Source organism: Pygoscelis adeliae, unplaced genomic scaffold (genome assembly GCF_000699105.1).
Source record: "Pygoscelis adeliae isolate BGI_AS28 unplaced genomic scaffold, ASM69910v1 Scaffold98, whole genome shotgun sequence".
NCBI lineage: Eukaryota > Metazoa > Chordata > Aves > Sphenisciformes > Spheniscidae > Pygoscelis > Pygoscelis adeliae.
The window spans coordinates 6,344,566-6,355,526 of NW_008825547.1; the positions used below are offsets into that span (position 1 = coordinate 6,344,566).

General features: G+C 39.9%; 1 protein-coding gene across 1 annotated transcript in view; it reads left to right on the forward strand.

Annotated features, from left to right (window-relative positions):
* Positions 1-7,808: 7,808 nt before the first annotated feature.
* Positions 7,809-10,961, forward strand: part of RAB2A (RAB2A, member RAS oncogene family) — a 35,736-nt gene continuing 32,583 nt past the window's right edge. Inside the window, exons 1-2 of the mRNA XM_009332085.1 lie at positions 7,809-7,828; positions 8,123-8,194. The gene's annotated coding sequence lies outside the window, so the exon portion shown is untranslated. The remainder of the gene's footprint in view (positions 7,829-8,122; positions 8,195-10,961) is intronic.

The window sequence follows — 10,961 nt, forward strand, 5'->3', positions numbered from 1 at the left end:
GTTTTGCTTTTATTTAGATCTCCTGTGAGCCTTTTAAGTATTCTAATATAGCTAGTACTGAAGAGCCAATTTATGTTGTGCACAGTTGTTTGTTGCCAAAATGACTGTGATGGTTTAGGTGTTACTACTGTTGCTCAGACAAAGGCAGCTGAACTCACAGCTTGGCAGATGGGAATTAAGAGTGGATCGGGGCTGTCCTCTTCAGTTCCAGCGGTGGTCTGCCACAGCATTCCAACCAGGAAGCTACACCAGTGGCCTTGCAGGCCATGTAATTTTCATAGTGATAAGAAATTTATCTCTGGGACTTCATTTAGAGTCTTTGGAAGTGGATCAGCTGCCTGGTGACTCAGCAATTAGTTGTAAACAAACTGTAGAAGAAAAGTAAGACAGCATCAGCTGAAGACAGATGTTAACATTTAGCTCGTCTTCCTTTTCAGCACTGCAAAACAAAGTGGGTTATGTGAGCCACAAGCAAACCAATGAAAAACCCCTGCAGTTATACGAGACACCTGCATGTGTCTTCTCTGAACTGTGATTCCACATACTTTCATCTACTTAAACACAGGAATTCAGTATGATCTCAGTCTCTTAAAATGACAGCCACAGAAACTGACTCTGTAAGACTGCTTTTTGCTCAACAGCTCTTGTCCCCTTGCATTGCTTGCTTCATTGGTCATTGACATTCAGTGACTTTTTCTTTTGCTGGTACTTCAGGCATGGTAGCTTTATGAACATGGGATTGATTCTATTATGGTTGTTACATTTTATATATATTTAAAAAAAATTTTTTTCTATGTAGTCGGAACTGTTTTAAAATCTAGTTAGTTTTCTGTTGTGGGAGAGACCTGAAATGGCATGGCTGTCTTTCAGGTAGTCAAACTAGTTTGTCATAAATCTGCATGGTTTTTACATTGTATCAGTGGGACAGCTGTGGAATCTCATGGAGTTGGTATCTTTAAGAGAAAAATACAAGTGTTATGGAATACTGACTGCCGTGAGAGTTAACCAGGAAAGATCTTTTGATCCGGATATTTCCAAAACATTATAGGAGTTTGCCAATGCATTTAGAAGCATATGTGGTGCATTCTGCTTAGGGCTCTGAGACCTTTGCCTTGGTGGTTGATAGTGTCTGTTTCATTTTGATTGCCGGTAGGAGTTGGTGTGTTCATCCACACTCCCCTACACATCTGCTTTTGGCCACCAGTTGAGATGGACTTTGATCTGGGCCATGGTGAACACTCTTAGCACACAAATATTGCCTGTTTTTGCAGTTGGTGACTGAAAGTCTGTCATTTTTTTACGTAAAAGTTTTTCTGTATGATGATGGAATCTTCTTTTCTGCATAAATGTTTTCATTACCAGCAGTGTACCACATGGGAATAAACTGGCAATGATACATGAGATTTCTATGAAGACTAGAGCTGGATTATTTTTTTTCCCCTAGGATATATAATATGCATTAAACAGGATTTTATTATATTAGACTATGTTTACTAGATTCCACTGGAGAATGCTACTGGACTTTAATATGCCTGAAATACCAGTTTTGCAATGGTAAGATTTCTTGCCACCAACATAACTTGTCAGTTGTATCCCATCTAAATGTCTCTTAATGATCAGTGTTGCTGCATCTTCCAGGAGCAGGTCTGTCTTCCACTTTTCTTGAATGTGTTAGTTCAGCAACCCTCAGAGCTTCTTGCGTAATGAACTTTCACTTGCCTTTCAATTTCTGTAGATAGTTGCTGGTTACAAACCAACAACATCTCAAAAGTTATTCTTATTAGGGGAAGATGATGAAAGAAAATATAATTGCTTGGTGATCTAATTCTCCTTACTCTCTAGAGTAAAGTAAGCTGTCTAGTCAACCATTTCACTTGTCTAGGAGACTCTCAAATGTTGAAATTAAGCAATTGAATTGGCTTTATTTTTCAGGCCTCCTTGTGAAATGTTTCTAGTGTCAGTGCACTTTGTTCTGGAACAGCAGCTGTTATTAGCTAGCAATGTGCATGACCAGAGCCTCTTGCCTTTATTTTCTACATGTAACAATACTAAACAGGTTTTCATCCCACTAGAGCTGGTGTTAACACTCCATGATAGTCTGAAAACTTGTTGATACTGAAAACCAGTGTACTGATCTGTACTACTTATCTTGCTTTGAGACCCTTTTGATGATACTTCGATCCCTAAAAGAGCAGATGTTAGGTATTGTGTAAGTACATCTTCTTAGCCTCTTAGAAGTTAACTAGAAATAACAAACTGTAAGTAGATACCCATACAAATGGTTTCATGAGACTGCTACTGTGTGCCCTTGTACTAATTCTAACCTTTAATTACCTCCCCCCAAAACCAAACAAACAAAAAAGCCCAACACACACCCCCCCCCAGCCTTGACTAAAACCATTTTATTATGAATGGCTGGCAGTTTTGTAGGTCTTTTGTGATCATCCAGGACATGAAGAGGCTTTGTACAGACTCATGTAGTTTAATTTTGTTTGGAACGAATTTTTATTTATTTATTTTTAAAACCTGCAGAGTTAGCAATTGGGTAGTGCCACACTAAATGAAATGTGATAAAGCTGAACAGCTCCTTTCAGTTCATAGGTGTGCACTAATTTTTATGTAGAAAGGAAAACTTACATCATTGGCTTCAGATACAGTGTTGTAAATAATTTACAGCAATATTTATTTAAGTATTGAAGCTGAATCATCTTTAAAAGAGTTAAAAATCCATTTTTATAACATTACTGTCCCCAAACTTATGTAGCCATCGTGAAGGATTAGGAGGTTATTTTTCTTCCCTTCTTGTCCATGCTATAACTGGTATGTGAAGTCCCTTTGCTCTATAACTGGCAGTTTGGAATGTTGTAGTTTGTCCTTCCTATTAATTTAAATAAAACTTACCCATTTGATGACAGTTGTGACTGATAACTGGCTGAAAAGAGGTTAAGAAAAATCTTTGCTTTAGGTTAATGTTTCATTATGCTTAGGCCTGTGAAAGGGTAGTATTGCACTTTGCTGAGTTGCATAAAGATTCTCTGGCTGGAAGAGGAGAGAGGGAATGAGCTGCAGCCTGTGGTAAGAAAGGGGCTTATGAAACATCTGGAAGCTGTGCAGACTACTAGAAAGAACTAGAAGTAGCTCATAAGACAGGTTAGAGGTATGTATCTTGTGACATTTGTACTATTTAATTGCTTGTTTTAAATCTGAGATGGTTTTAAAATCTATGTTATTTGAGACTTGTCTGTTGTTTGAGACTGTCCTTAGCCTATTTAAAGATTTATTTTTGTTTTTTTCTAAAGGGAGGTAAGAGAAGCAGGAAGCTTATTTCAGCTCAGTTGGTGTTGGGGCTGCCAAGTTGACGTAGTTGATTACATGTGAAAGGAGGAGGTCTTGCTCCCCTTACTTTGTGGGGACTTCGATAGTCCACCATGAGCTGAATCAACCTGCTAATGCAGTGGAAAACTACCTTTTTCGGGTTAACTTTTTGCTTGGTGGCTGAATCAGTTGAGTTGGCCCAGGGAAGTGCTTACCAAGGTCTGGAGTACTTTCAGGGGAGGAAACTGGACCTAGGAGGGTTGGTGAGAGCAAGATTTCGAAGGGGGAGTAGGTCTTCATCTCTGTGGGTGGTGAGCTGATTGATCACTCTGTCTTGTGAAGCAACAATAAGAAAATACCATTCTGTGAGATGGCTGAGTTAAGCCAGTGTTTATCTGCCGCCAAAAATGGGTGGACCTGGTTACCACTCCTTGTCTCAGCTATGAACTTCTGCTTCTTAGCTGTCAGCATCAGCGCTTGTCTGATCCTTCAGAGAGCCAGTTCAGCTCACAAAGATGATTTAAAAAACAAAACCAAACAAATAGCAGATATGGTCAGAAAAGTGTAAGAGCCATTTTGAGTAATGAGGTGGAACTGTGTGGGAGGGAGTGTCTACCCATCAGAGGCAGCTAGCAGATTAACTACAGAGATTTGTCTTCAGAATTCAGTTCTGATACCCAGGTTGGGATGACTACTACTGTAATTCTCTTCCTCTGTCACCTTTCTTGGGCTACAGTGGTGCTTGTGTGAACAAGTAAGGAAATTATCTTAGCTCCCCCTTCCCCCTTTTTTCGAGGCATTTTTAGTTTTGAGCCAGATCAGCTGTCTAAGATACTCAAACATCAGTAGAAGAAGCACTGATGAGTTTCGTCTAGTGGTAAGAAAAGCCTGGAAGTTTTCCTCATGTTGACAGTAGTGCACATCTGACTTTGCAGCTGACAACTGAACTTTCCTTGCCCTATTCACAGGGAGTCACAGGAGCTGAAAGGGGAGAAGGATGCAAATCAGCTTTCTTAGCAAAAGCCATTTAACTGGCTCAGCTGTATCATCACCTGTGCTGTGGATCCAGAGCTGCTTTTTCTAATTGCCATGAGTGCAGCCTGCTACTGGAAAGAACAACCTTTCCCTTTGCTATATACTTTGTAGCCCTAGTTTCATGTACATACTAGTGTTTTGGGTGGCTGTAGTTTTATGCTGGATCTGTTTCTTGGTTTAGCTCATTGCATAATCTTATGAGTGAGAAGGGAGAGGTTAGCTTTACTACTTAGCTCTTCTGGCTTGCCGAGCAGTGAAATGAACACTAGTGTTGATATAAGGAAGGGAGGTGTCGGAGCATGGCTGGGCCAAGGTGGACAATAGCAAAGCTCTGGCAATGCTTTGCCTAGGGAAATTGGCTGCAGAGCAGCACCCAGATGTAGAGGAAGCTGTTAAAGGAGGCAGAGGAATTTGGAGAACCAGCTCAGGCTGATAGTTTGGAATTCAGAGCCGGAAGGTAAAACTACTGTAGCACAAGTTCCACTTCCCGTCACTGTTTGGGTACTAAGAAGTGATGAAAGGATCCTAGAACAGGCACTTGCAAAGAAGCACGCTGCTCCCCTCTGAGCACATAATCCATTGTTTTAATCTGTTCCTAAGCAAGAGCTTTTGTTTACTGTGTTTGTTGAAGTGTATCCAAGCTCTGCTCATTTTTTGTTTTAAGATACTAAGATTTTTTTTCTCTGGGGGTGGTTTATCTGAAGCTATATTAAAGTAATTGTGGCAGTAAAATGGAGAATGAGTTAATAAATAACTGAATTTGTCCCTTTTGTGTTCTACGATGGACTATCATAGGACATGCTTAACTACTTTTCCCAGAGTGTCTGCCTCATTTGAGGTATAAGATTTACAGTGCTAAGTGAATGAGATACCTGGTAAACAGCCACTTTGCTCTTAGAGTTAACCAGGGTAGTTACTTTAAACCATTTGGATGCCATGGAATTAGCTGCCATGCAACTGTTAATTGATTTTTGCAGCATCTGTTTATGTCACAAGGTGGTAAACTGCTCGGGGCTTCATATACAGCTCCTGTTCCTGATACAGGTTCCTGGCTGTGTCTATGATAGCATGGTCCGCTCAGGCTCTGGAAGTAAGTGGGCCACAAGCTATTCTCATAAGAACTTTCCTGTTATAAACTTGCAATGTCTTAAAACTATAAAATTAAAACAAAATACTACTATTAAATGTAGGCAATAAAATAAGTACTGTCTAAAATGGATTATAACCTAAACTTAACAGGCACTACAGCTTCGTTTGCAACTTTTTGAACCTCTTTTTTCAGTCAGCAACACAAAACTTGGCAACTGCCACATGTTTTTTGCTGGAAGGTTCTGAAGTAGCAGGAACAGCCCTGAACAGAAGCTAGTTATTTCTTCTGTTTCTGTGTGTGAACCCATCAGTCTTCAGTCTGCTCCTAAAAGGCCTGCTACACAGAAGTAACTAGAGGAGCAGTCGTCTTGTGCCAGTTTGAGAAAGGGCTTGCACCAAAGGGGCTGTGCTTGTCTGTCATCTTTGCTGTGCTGATGCTAGTGTTTGTATGTTCTGGACCAACAAGCTTATCACCAGCCTTACAAGAAGGAGAAGAAATACCAGGTTGCCACTTGAGAACTAGTGCTGGGACACCTAATTGGGTGTCACTTTGTTGATTAGATTTTGAAATATTTTTCTAATGTTTGTAAGATTTGTGCACGAATATTGGATAGTTTTGAGGTTCTGGTTTATCCAGTGATGCTGAAATCACTTTGTAAGGTTAATGGCAAAAGCTATTCTACATTCTATTTCTGGTGTGATTTATAGGTTGGTTTTTGTAAGTGGGACGGTGATTATGTTCTGTGATGGGGCAGCTGTATTTCATTGGTGGTATAAAAGTTACCTGTATATGTAAACAGTGTTCTGTGAGTAGAAGTATTTTTACTATTTTAAGGTTCCTTAGAGACTTGTGTTCTCTGTCCCTACAGCTCCAGTATTCTGCCTGTCCTCCCTGTTTCTTACTTACCTCCAGCACTGTCCCCCGTTCCTCATTCATTTCTCTTATGTCCACTAATTTTTTGAACAAAATCTATGCCGGCTTCCAAGCTGCTTGTGTTCTGACAGCTTGCTATCATAAGCCAGAGAGCTACAGAAAAGAGATCTGTAAAGGCCAATGCTGCAAACTTTGCCTTGGGCTGTAGTTCCATGCCACTCTAAGCTGTTGATCTGCTGGCTGCTGCATTTCTCTTCCCTCATTTGAACTTACCCTCATGCTTGTCTGACCCTGCATGAAGCCATTTCTGTTCGCTTTGTCACTCTTCTTGTCAGGTTAGCATGCTGACCGAGTGGACAACTGAAATGGCTTAGATGAGTTCTGAAGCAATAAGGAGAAAGGGGCACGAACATGCTGTAGGGATAGCAGCACCAACAACTGGCTTAGGCTTCTGGAATTCTGCATTGCTTGGGATATTAATCTCCGAGTGTCATCAATTTGTCACAACTCGTGTTGTGACAAAATTAAATGCAAGTCTCCTATTTTTGTTAGATGAGATTGAAACTGGCCACTTGGCTTTTAAGACCAAAATGACAGGTGGGCAGTGATTAGATTGTATAGGCTTTGTTTCCTCATGAAACCGTACTGAAAAACTTTGAGAATGCTGAATTTAGTAGCAGAAAGATCAATGTCGCTATACGCAAACCTCTGGTATGCATATCTTGTGTCTTGCAGTATGTTTCTTTTCCTTATCCCTTTGTTTGCAGTCTTTTATTACCAGATATGTCACTCCTGATCAGCTGTTGCTGACCTCTGGTATGTGGCTAAAATCACCTTATCTTGCTGGACAGATAAAGCAAAGTGCAGCGGGAACTTGGATGCTGCAGCGTTGTATGTTATGTGATATAGTTCAGAGTTTAAACATATGTAACCCAAATGTATGACTGTCAAGTTTTAAAAGGCTGAAAAGATGAAATTTGACGGAGCTGAATGGGAAGAATGACCCCTCCCAAGTAAAAGAACAAGGAAAAATTAACTGTAAAAAGTATTATGTTTACAAACCTAGGTAGTTTGAGTACTCCTATTGACTGCATTAACTTTTGCTTTTCTGTGCTTTCATGAACAGAAGAAATTGCCCTTTTGCTGACCAGTGTCCATGTAATGTGAAGTAGTTAACCCATTTGGGTCTGAAATCGGGATATCTGAGGGGGACAATGTTTGTGTTGTCTGTCTGTCTCTGTAATGTGAACTCAGCTGTTGCCAATTCTGCTTGGACTGTTTTTTGGCCTCTTGGGAACCAGTGGGCAGTAACACACAGTGGTTGTAAGCAGCCATATATGTACTGCTGTTACTTCAGCTGATAAATTAGGAGATAGGTGGGAGTAAGGTGCTATTGAGGATCTAGTTAGCTTGGAAGAAAGCTGAAAGTACTGAAGGAGAAGCAGAAGTAGAGTTGTGAGCAGCAGCAAGACTTATGGTTACTGTGGGGAGAGGATGTGAAATGGTACTTTGAAGGTCTGGTAGGAAATGTTTTTCTGCTTAATTTTAAAGGCAGAAGTACTTTTCAAAAAGAATTAATTTTTGTTCAATTTTTGAAAATAACTGCTTGACTTTAATTTTTCTGGAACTTTAAAAGCTGTTATGTTATAAAAAAGTTTGCATACACTTCAAAGTAGGTGAAATGCAGTATTTCAAGTTCTAGTAATGAATTTTAAACAATATATACCATTCACTTAAATTAATTTCTATTGGTTCTTAACAGATTTTTATTTTATTTGCTTAAAACTTCTTTCGTTTCTTTTTTTTTAGGTGTTGGGAAATCATGTTTATTGTTACAGTTTACAGACAAGCGGTTTCAACCAGTCCACGATCTCACTATTGGTAGGTCTCTTTTGCCCCCCACAATGCTAATGGTTAAGAGCTAGGGAACCTCAGCATGCATTTATGAGTTTTTTGTGCTGCGGTAATGTAGGATTTGTGCTGTGTGAAGGTAGCAGTGAATCTTTAGCTGATGAATATTTCTTAGCTAATAAAGCCAAGTGGAGGCTTTTTTTTCTTATTGGGAAGGTACAGTCTGAAACAATTTAAAAAATTCATAGCTATAGTATCTCAACTGTCTCTTCAGAAAAGCGAAAAACTGGGCATGGAAGCAGAATTGGCCAAGCTTGAAATGTGTTGATGGTGATGCGAATGGCAGATTTTTCACTAGGGAACAGAATGTTAGCCTAGCCACAGAACCTTGAAAACAAGTTACAGATAAACTAAAGCAAAGTTAACCTTAAAGATGAATAAACAAATTTACTATTTGGGAAGACTAACTTCTGGATAGAGAAGGATTGAAGTGTGAAGATATTCACTGTTTGGAAGGGACAGGGGTTTTTCTTCCCGAGTCCTCAACTGGATGTGGACCATTTGTGTTAGGTATGATTTGATATTGATACTAGGTGAAATGAATACATGTTGACAGAATGCATTGCCTCTGATCTAACTACAGTAAATGATACAAACTTTTCTTTATCTTTCCACACAAAATATGAGGAATAGTGTGGGAATAAATTCTTCTGTAGGCAAGCTTAGTCTTCAGATCAGTTTCAGTGTTAAGCATAACAGATGCTAGCCTCTGTTGATAAGGTTGCAGAACCTTTGAACTTCTTCTTGATGTTGTTTCAAGGAACCTATCAGCTCTAATCATGATGAGCCTTGGACAAAATGTATCCCTAGTCTCTATTTTTAGTTTGTGCCCTGGAATAGGTAGGCTTCTTGTGTTTGGGAGTACTGAAATAGACGCTTGAAATATGAACAAATATTCTTCATGTAACAATGTATCAGGTGGTTTAGTTATGGCTTCCCTTTCTCTCTTGACAGTCCTCCCACACCTTGTGTGTGGCTGTCTACTATAATTCCAATTCTTAGGCTAACATCAGTTTTCAAATATTTCTGAGGTCTTGGCAGCAGATAGACTGGCTGAATAAAGAGCCTGAGTTCTTTAGGGAGGCATGAGTTATTGTCATCTTTTCTTCTTTAGACCTGCCAAATATATGACACCTTATATATCACTTATGCCTTTAGCAGCCCTGTCACATCAGCAAACTGATAGGCTGTGGGAAACAGCTTCACCTCAGCAGGGTGGTTGTAGTGCCAGTTCTTTGCCTGGCATATAGCTAACTGAAATCTGGGAGCAGAAACTGAACCTGGAAGGTGAACCTAGATAGCAACATAATGAGGGATGTAGGAATGGAACATGGGAAGCTGCTTGGAAAGGGGAAGAAGGGGCACAGGCTGGAAGCAGCCTCCTTTCACTTAACTGATAGGGCATGTGTGTGTGTTTTTGGCCAGGAGAATGCTTCTGCCAAGTACCCAAACAGATTTAGAAAGACAGAGATAAATAAAGAACATGGGTTCAAAGTCATAGGAATGCCCATGCAGGGTGAGATGGCATGGGTGGATGTTACCTAATGTGCTTCCAACTGATGATGTTAAAACTCCTGAGAACTTGTAGATTGAATAAAAAGGCTTGTGTTACATAGCCTAACTTTTTTCAATATAATACAATGATTTTGGCCTATGGGAGTGCAGATTCTATTCCTACTATCTTGGCTTATGGGACTGCAGATTCTATTCCTGCTCTGAGGAACTCAGGAGAGTAGAAGGAAAACTGAAATTGGACATGTGGGAAAAAGACATTTCATCTAGAGTTGTGCAAAATGTAGCCCCAAATTCTAGTATAGCTAGCCTAAAATGTTATCTCTAAGATGTAAGAAATTCAGAGAGGAACTTTACCTCTAATGAAAACAAGGGGGGGGGGAATAGATAGAATACATAGAAGCAGGTATTTTTCTGTCTTTGAGCTACATTCAGAATTGTGGATAGTTGTAATAGTGTACTCTAAAAGAGCTTACAATGCCACAACTATCTCAATTTATTTTTCATTTGGGAATTGAAGTGTCTGTTATTAAAAGAAATGAAGGAGGGAGGGAGAAGCTGCATTGGTGCAGTTGGGGGGGAGGAACAAACCCAAAACCAACAAAAACCAAACACACAAACCCCCAACCGAAGGGAAAAAAAAAAGCCCCACAACATTTGTAGGTAGATACGGGTGACAAAAACCATGGTAAAAATTCTGTTTGGTTTGCCCATTGCCCTTAGGACATGCCCTTACTGTAAACTTGAACAGCTTCTATTCCTTCTTTAAAAGAACAAACTTAACATCAAACTGTGTGTGTTGTTTCAAATTTAGAATTTTCTCTCTCCAGATACTTTGATGGAACAGGATAAATACTCTTTTAATTTTTCTGTGGGGTTGTGTGTAGAAACTAAACATTTAGGATGATTGCTGGATTCAAATCAGCAGGTCTATGTCTGCATTTTGAGATCAGGTAATACCTGCAGTGTTGACACTTGTAGTAGTCCAAGAGCCTTCCCCTGGTGTTGCAGTTGACTTCAGAGAGCGCGTTGTCATTCACCTGCTTCCTCCTTTCTGCCCCTCCCCCTCCATTCTTTCAACTTGTTTGCATACAGTTACCGCAAGTTCTTTGGATGCTAAAGAGAGTGCGATGTTCTCTGGTCCACAGCTTTTATTTGGCTCTGATACCCTGTGTGTGGGAGAGTGGTTCCTCCTTGTCCCCTTCCCCAAAAGTTATTTTTCAGA